Raw genomic sequence first — 8,335 nt, 5'->3', positions numbered from 1 at the left:
GGGCAAGCCTTATTTAGGTCGGTGTAGTCCACACACATGCGGAGCTTGCCGTTGGCCTTCGGGACGATAACTGGATTTGCCAGCCAGACGGGGTGGAGGACCTCTCGGATAAATCCGGCGTCAAGGAGCTTGCTGACCTGCTCCCAGATGAACTCCTGGCGCTCAGGCGCTTGCCGCCGGACCTTCTGCTTCACCGGGAGGGCGTCCGAGCGCACCGCCAAGTGATGCTCGATCACCTCCCTAGGGATCCCGGGCATGTCGGACGGTTGTCATGCAAACACGTCTGCGTTGGCCCGGAGGAAGGTGACGAGCGCGCTTTCCTATTTGCTGCCCAGGTCACCGCCGATCCGGACGACCTGGGTAGCGCCTTCGCCCACCACGACCTCCTTCGTAGGAACAGAGGCGTCGGCGGCGAGTCGGGGTTTGGATGAAGAGGGTCCCGGGCCCCCTGTGCAGCCTTCGACTTCGGCCCGTGCTGAAACCAGAGCCATGTACGACTGCTCGGCGCAGAAAACGGCGCCGCCGGAGTCGGCAATCACGGAGATGGGGCCCGCTGGGCCCGGCATCTTAATCGTGAGATACGCATAATGCGCGGCCATCATGAACTTGGCGAGCGCCGGACGCCCGAGGATGGTGTTGTAGGGGAGGGGGAGCTCCGCGACGTCGAAGAGGACTTTCTCCGTGCGGAAGTTGTCCCGATTCCCAAAGGTCACGAGTAGCTCGACCTGCCCGAGGGGTAGAGAGTGCCCGGGTGTCACTCCGCAGAATGGGAGCAACGGCCTTAGGCGTCTGGAGGACACCTGCAGCTTTTCAAAAGCCTCCTTGGAGAGGAGGTTGAGGCTCGCACCCCCATCGATCAGCACTCTGCCGACCTTGACATTGCAGATGGTGGGGGACACCACCAGGGGTAGTCGCCCCACGGCTGCAGTACTCGCGGGGTGATCGGCCATGCCGAACATGATCGGGGCGTCCGACCACCTCAGGGGCCTGGCGGCCTCCTCGCTCGGGGTTGCCGAGCACACCTCGCGTCGCATGACCTTGATACCACGGCGCGAGGAAGGTGTGTAGGCGCCTCCGTCGATGAAGGCGACGGTATGCTCGGGCTCCTGGAAGCCGAGCTCGGCGTTGTCGGGGGCGACCTCAGCATCGCCTCCCCCGCAGGACTCGTCGCGCTCCCTCTGGCGCTGCTCGACGAGGCCTTTGACCGTACGACACTCCGTGAGATCGTGCCATCTGGTCTGATGTATGGGGCACCATTTGCCTGGCTCGGGCCCCGCGGGAGCGTGGACCCTCGCTGGAGCAGGAGCCCGGCCGGGTGCCGGGGCTCTTGCGGGACACCCTGCCGGAAGGCGACGATGACAGCGTGGGGGGCTACCCGCGGTATGGTGTTGCGGACCTGGCTGAAACGCTGGATGAAGCGTCGCAGCGTCTCCCCCTCCTGTTGCTTAACGGCATGGAGGTCGCACTCCAAACCAGGGCGCGTGAATGTGCCCTGAAAATTAGCCACAAACTGGTGGCAGAGGTCATCCCAGGAGCTAATAGACCCTGGGGGTAAGTTCATGAGCCAAGAACGGGCAGAGCCCCTCAAGGCAACATGAAAATAATTCGCCATCACCTTTTCGCTGCCTCCGGCCGCTTGGACGGCCGTAGTGTAGATCTGGAGGAACTCGACGGGGTCGATGGACCCGTCGTACTTCTCCGGCAGCTCGGGGCGGAACTTGGAGGGCCACTTGACCCGACGGAGCTCAGTGGTAAAGGCACGACAACCGGTGCCGTACCCCGCGGCGCGGGAGGCAGTCCTTGGCGGTGAATGCCGGCGAGCCGGGGATTCCTGGCGATCGTGGGCCGGGAAAGAGGAAGCCTGATCCTCTGCCTCGGCCTCCTGCCGGGTTTCCCGTTGGCGCTCGAGAGTGACGCGCGCATCCTCATGGCCTCTCCGCTCGTTGAGACGCAAGGGGAGGTCTTGGGCTTCGGACGCGGCTAGGGGAGTGGTGCTCCGCCTGGAGGCCCCCCGGCCCGTACGAACGTTGCCCGTTGATGAGCCGGTTCTGGCAGCGCCACGCTGGGTGGTGGCGCGAGAACTCCCGGCCAGCACCTGGCGGCAAGCAGTGCCGACCAGGGCGACGACGTCTTGGATCCACCGACCTTCCGGAGTGTTCGGCATTGCCTGGACGGGCGGGTGCCTGAGGAGAGCATGCGCCGCAAGCAGCGCGCTCCCCGGGCCGGCCTCGCTAAAGGTGATTCTACGCCGAAGTGGCACCCGGCGCTGTCCAGAGGCGGACCTAGCGGCCGGAGTTTCGACCACCTGCTGGGGGTCGGATGGTGCACCGGCGGCGGCGGCGGCGGTCCTGCTGGGCCCATCACCCTGGTCCCCTTGGGAGGGGAAAGCCGCGCGCGCAGATAGTGGCTGCTGCTGGGACGCAGCAGCGACTGGGGCCTCCTGGACGTCGGGCAGCACTCCGTCACTGGAAGTGGAGCCGGAACGCTGGAGACGGTGTCCACCGGCCATCTTTTCCTGTGGAAGAAATCAAACGAACAGATTCAGGGATGTTCCCCCCTACCTGGCGCGCCATCTGCCGGAGGATTAACTCCTGTCGCAGGGATCCCGAGAGACCCCTTTTTAGAGATTCGACCCGGGGGATGATCCTGAATAAGTTCGTCGGAGAAATAAATGGAAGTGGAAGTAAATGCAACGGCCGGTGGTGGGGGATGATCGACCTAGTGCAAGGGGAAGTAAATGCACCAGAGTTTAGACAGGTTCGGGCCGCACGGGGGCGTAATACCCTACTCCTGTATGGATGCAATAACTGTCCTGAGGGAGGTCCCCTGAGGATGTATCTGGTTACAAGAATATAGTGTCTAACTAAGAGTTAAGGATCCTTGTTCTTCAGCCGGAGCTCTGCTCAGGCTTGCTTGCAATGTCTTCGCCCGTTGGCTTGGTTCGTTGTGGGGTTCGTCTTCTTCGTCTGGGTGTCTCAGTTGACGACTCGGGCTTTTGTTTTTCTCAAATTCTCTTGGATCTCTCCCTTCTCTTTGCATGCCGATCCTTTTATGCACTCACCGGCCGCGACATACCCCGAACGGGAAGGAAGGGGCACAAGTTCCAAGACGCCACGACTGAGAAAGGCGTCATCATTTCCTCTGGGCGAAGTGACAGGGACGATGGAAAAACGCGGCGCGCGTCCGGTCACTCGTCACTGTGGACGCCCTAGCGACTGGCGCCGTTGAGAGGGCCCACCGAGCAGCCACAGAGGCACCCGGCGTGCCCGCCCTGTCTTGTTCCTCTGCCACGGCAGGGCGGCAGGCGGAACGTCTTGATCCTGGCAACGTTATCCCGAGACACACCGGATGATACGGGACGGGACCCGTGCAATTAATGGTCCCACGCCTCCCTGCCAAAGCATGGCAGAGACTGACACTGCGGCGGGAGCAGTTGGGAATATCAGGCCGCGCACGCCCATTAAATGCGGCCTCGGACCTCTGACTGGTTGACACCTCATCGACGGACCCCTCGGGGGCCCTTCTGGGTCGTCGGGGCACCGAGTGCTCTGGGGTACTGTTCACCTCCCCGAGCACTCTCTCCCGAGCACTCTCGCATGAACCTTCGGGGAACCGAGTGCTCGGGGGCTGCCACGTGCAACCCCGAGCACTCTCTCCCGAGCACTTTCGCACTGACCCTCGGGGAACTGGGCGCTCGGGGGCTGCCGCGCGCAGCCCCCCGAGCGCTCTCTCCCGGAACTTAGCGCTTCTGATCGTCGGGGGACTAGGGTGCTCAGGGGCGACCGGGCATCTCCCCGAGCACTTTCTTCCCGGTACTTGGGCTCTGCGGGTCATCGGGGAACTGGGGTGCTCGAGGACCAGAGGCTGTGGCCCCGAGCACCTTCTCCCGGAACTTAGATTTTCCTCATCCCGCAGGAGGGACCTCGCGGGATGGTGACGCGTGGTGGACGGCTGGCCTGGCCTCGGGACTCAGGGACCCCCGGTTCCTGATACACCGACACAATCCCTAATGCCCCAGACAGTTTTGAATTCTTCTTCGTGTCAATCGATATATTCACAAAGTGGATAGAGGCAGAGCCCATCAGGAAGATCACTGCTGCAACAACGATTAATTTTATACAGGGGCTTCTAGTGGACTTTGACAGTCCAAATCGCATTATTACGGACAAAGGGACTCAGTTCGCCAGTAGCGCTTTCTAGCACTACTACGATGAGATCGGGACTAAGGTTTTCTATGCGTCGGTGGCACACCCACAGAGCAATTGACATGTCAAAAGGGAAAATGAGATGATACTGCAAGAGATCAAAACCCGAGTTTTTTTATTGGCTTAAACGCTATTCAAGATGCTGGGTGAATGAACTACCTACAGTATTTTAGTCGCTACGAACGACTCCTAGTAGGGCTACGGCTGAAACCACTTTCTTCCTTGTTTTTGGCGTAGAGGAAATGCTTCCCTCCGAGATCGTATTTCAACCGCCTCGAGTGGCCAACTACTCAGATGATGACCAGATAGCGCAACGAGAGAATGATGTAAACTTGATCGAAGAGTTCCATGAGCGTGCTCTAATTTGAGCTGGCTGATATCAGTAAAGTCGTAGACGCTATCACAACCGCAAGGTGTGGGAACGGGGACTGGTCGTAGGCAATCTCGCCCTTAGGCAAATTCAAAATAAAGCTGGTCAGAATAAACTCTCCCCAAAGTGGGAGGGGCCCTACAAAGTGATCGATGTCACTCACCTGGTGCAGTTAAGCTAGTCATGAAGGACGGTAGTGAATTAAAAAACTCCTGAAACATCGTACCATTGCACAAGTTATATGTGTAGGGTTGCTCGAAGACATATCTTTTTCTCTATTTTGCATAACCTTCTGGACGAGTGTGGAATATGACTTGTAAGTTTTTTAAAAAAACAAAAGACCATACTCTTTTTTGCAGGATTTCATGACCAACAACGGACCCTCACCAGATTGACTCTCCGACCATAGCACGTGACAACGCTCGATGGCCATTACAGAACCTAGCAACCAAGAAGTTAAAATAACTAGACGGCTGAGAGCTTTAGAACAATATGGGATCACTGCTCGCGCGATGGCAAAGGTACGAACAACTCACGATAACTACCACAAGGCTACAAGTCTCCACTCGAGTCAGACATTAGTTGTTGTCGAGGGACTTGTCGTGCTAAGGGTTGTCTTGCGCTTCGAAAGCCTAACTAATGAGCGGAGCAGAACAATCAAAGCATACTTGCCGCGACAACACAGGGAAAACTCTCTGAACACTTGTTCATACCAGACAGTCCAAAAAATCGCAAGGCTCCCGTATGGTCTTCCGACCATCGGCGTGGCCATCAGAAAGGGTCGGATAATTTTTCATCATGAAAAAAATAGGTTATAGGCAGCACGATTACATTTGATTAGACTAACTATCATATATTCTTTCCCTCTTAACTCGTGTGGCTAGCGCAAAGTTGCCAAAAAAGTTTCGCCTAACTCTTGCAACTCATAAAGATTCACCAGCTCCAAGAAGTCAGAAGTATGTGGACCCCTACTTGCCCTTGAACGAATCAAGGAACCTCTTATACGCTTCCTTGGGGTGGTAGCTGGTCACTCTAGGAATCAGACGACAACCTACTAGGGGCCAGGGAGGGTGGCTGGCGCGAAGACCTTGCTGGAGTTGCTGATCGGCGCCGGCGAACCCCGTTAACCCTTCTCCTAGTCCTCCACCTTCTCCTTTTCTTAGATCTCCCTCTCCAGAAGGTTCCAGTCAACCTCCTCCTCGTCATCGAAGATGTCGATAACCTCGACTGGGGCAACCACTCGGTTCGAGGATCAAGAGGGAGCGGTAGGGGGAGACCCTCTATGTAGTGAGAGAAGCTCGATGGCGGTTGGCTCTAACCCTACGAGCATGTCCTTGAGATTATTTGCCCCGGGGCACCGTAGCAAGCGGAGCCAGTGTCAGGGGTGACTCGGCACCTTGCCAAATTCTCTAAAATCATCGACCCTCCCGACGAAGAATGGGAGGAGGACGCCTTGATCTACAAGGAGAGTTGTCTTCTTGCCTTGCAAAAAACATCGATGGGTGGTCGGCTGAGTTTACTCCTTCTTTTATAGCTCGGCCAGCAATTGGTTCACGCCTAGGATAAAAAGCGGAACTACTACGGGAAATGTCCCCGTGATCCTATCATTTACTACCCATGGGCTCATGGCCATTCCCCGGTCAAACCCATGCATGTGTGATGGTGTCTGGGCACTAACACCTTCGTTTTTTATGCACATCTTGTCATGACACCTCACTCTAGGGAGTACTGAGGAACCTCAACCGACGCAACATCCGAACCGCTCGAAATTCAAGAGGGCGCGTATGGGGAATCGAATGTCCCTCACGCCTGACGACAATCAATGTCTCTCTCTTTTTGTCAGGACTCTTAACCTCCCCACGCGACGTGAAGTTCAAAATCAAACTCTGAAGGCTAACGGTGTCGACGACCACTCTCTGAGTGGACTATGTTCTCTCAGAGCCCAAGTGGTGCGACCAGACCTAACCACGACTATGAGGAAGCTTGGGGGCTACTGTCAGAGTATTGAGTTAGGGGGCGTCTTAGCGAACAGGCCCCACGAGGGGTATGACGACTGGTGGGGATATTTACAGAACCCTGGCCCATCACGCGATCAGATCAAAACTCGCTCGACCAACGCGAGGCTTATGCGACTAGCCTCCTTGAGATATATTGTGATCCTATGACCAGCCTTAGCTAGTCGTAGAACGTCCATACCTAAGTTATCTAATCGCATTTATTTATTTTTACTCAAGTATTTTGCTTCCCGAGACACCTTCCTTCAGCAAACAAAGTCATGGCCAGCACAGATAAGTAGTGCTTCGTCCTGTAGCATTTAATGCTACAGAGTGGGGTTTTGTAGTTTGACTTGGCGCTGCACGACAGATGGGATGTACCCTGCAGTATCATTGGCGTAAGGTGTAGCACGCGCTTCGCATGGTGACGACATGAGAAAAGAATATCTAACTAGGTATGAGTCTATGAAAAAGGCCCATTTATAAGTTCTCATTCTCTTATATATAAAGAGGAGAACAGATCTAGAATTGAAAAGAGGATCTCATATGTAAACAGTTCATAAATATTTATAATAAAATACATAGGATATAGGGTTGTTATTATTCGTGAGTTATAAATCTGGATAAACTCTGATGTTCTTGAGTTTATCACATTGTAAGCATTATTTATGCTCATATCGACCGGTATATCTTGGAATTATTGTTAAGGATTAAACCTCGATAATACTGGTACAATAGCACTTTCAAAATTCAAAGGTATACTTGTACAGTTCCGTGTCGGCTTTTATTTTGCTTGCCAGAATGCTATGGAACTTCGAATTAAGTAGGCCCCCTCTGTTGACACGTGTTCAACCTTACTTTGTTAATTAGGCCAACTTGATCGAATTGAACACGAGAACTTGTCTAACTTGATCGAATTGAATACGAGAACTTGCGCGATACGACTCGAAGCATGCATTCTCGTAGCTTGGTCGTACGCTGGCTGTTATGTTCGTTTGGTAAGCAACGGATTGGGTGGTTGCTCGCCGGCAAGTACTCCCTTCCGTTGAAAATATATGATATTTTAAATATGATTCGGTTTGTAATGTGTATTTTTTACCGTTATTTTTTAACTATATGTATAGAATCTAAGAAATTTATGAGATTATAAAAGTATTTTTAAGATAAATCTATACATATAATTTTTATATTTTTAAACTAAATAATTTAAAAGTTATTGATGATCAAAGTTTTAAAAATTTAATCAGGTATTGTTCAAAACGTCAAGTATTTTTTATTCGAGAGAATACTTACCACATGTGACCGAATGTGTGCGTAGAAGAAACAGTCGATCAGACGCCTCGACAATTTTGTACCGTATTGTACTACGTATTTATATTTCTATAAAATATATGAGGTATAGTATATCCGAATAATCTTTATCGTACATTTTACACGATCAAATAGTTCTACAATCAAAATTGATCCCCATCTTGTCCCCTCTCAATTGTTTAAAAACTTTCAATCAACTTAAAAATTATAATTAATACGCACTATCAACATTAAAAATATTAATATATTATTATTTCTTTTTATATACATAGAGGTACATTCTTAACTTTTTATTTTTTCTATGTTTTTATCCCTAACATTATTTTATTCTATATACGTAGAGGTAGATCCTACTCTCTGTTACTCTCCTCTTTTCCTAAATTCATATATCACTTTCTATAAACAGTGTTGAGAGAGAAACCAACTACAAATTTAGAACTCATACCCTGACCGCA

The sequence above is a fragment of the Phragmites australis genome, chromosome 14 (genome assembly GCF_958298935.1).
Source record: "Phragmites australis chromosome 14, lpPhrAust1.1, whole genome shotgun sequence".
NCBI classification, from domain to species: domain Eukaryota; kingdom Viridiplantae; phylum Streptophyta; class Magnoliopsida; order Poales; family Poaceae; genus Phragmites; species Phragmites australis.
Note: the sequence above shows the minus strand (reverse complement) of the source record.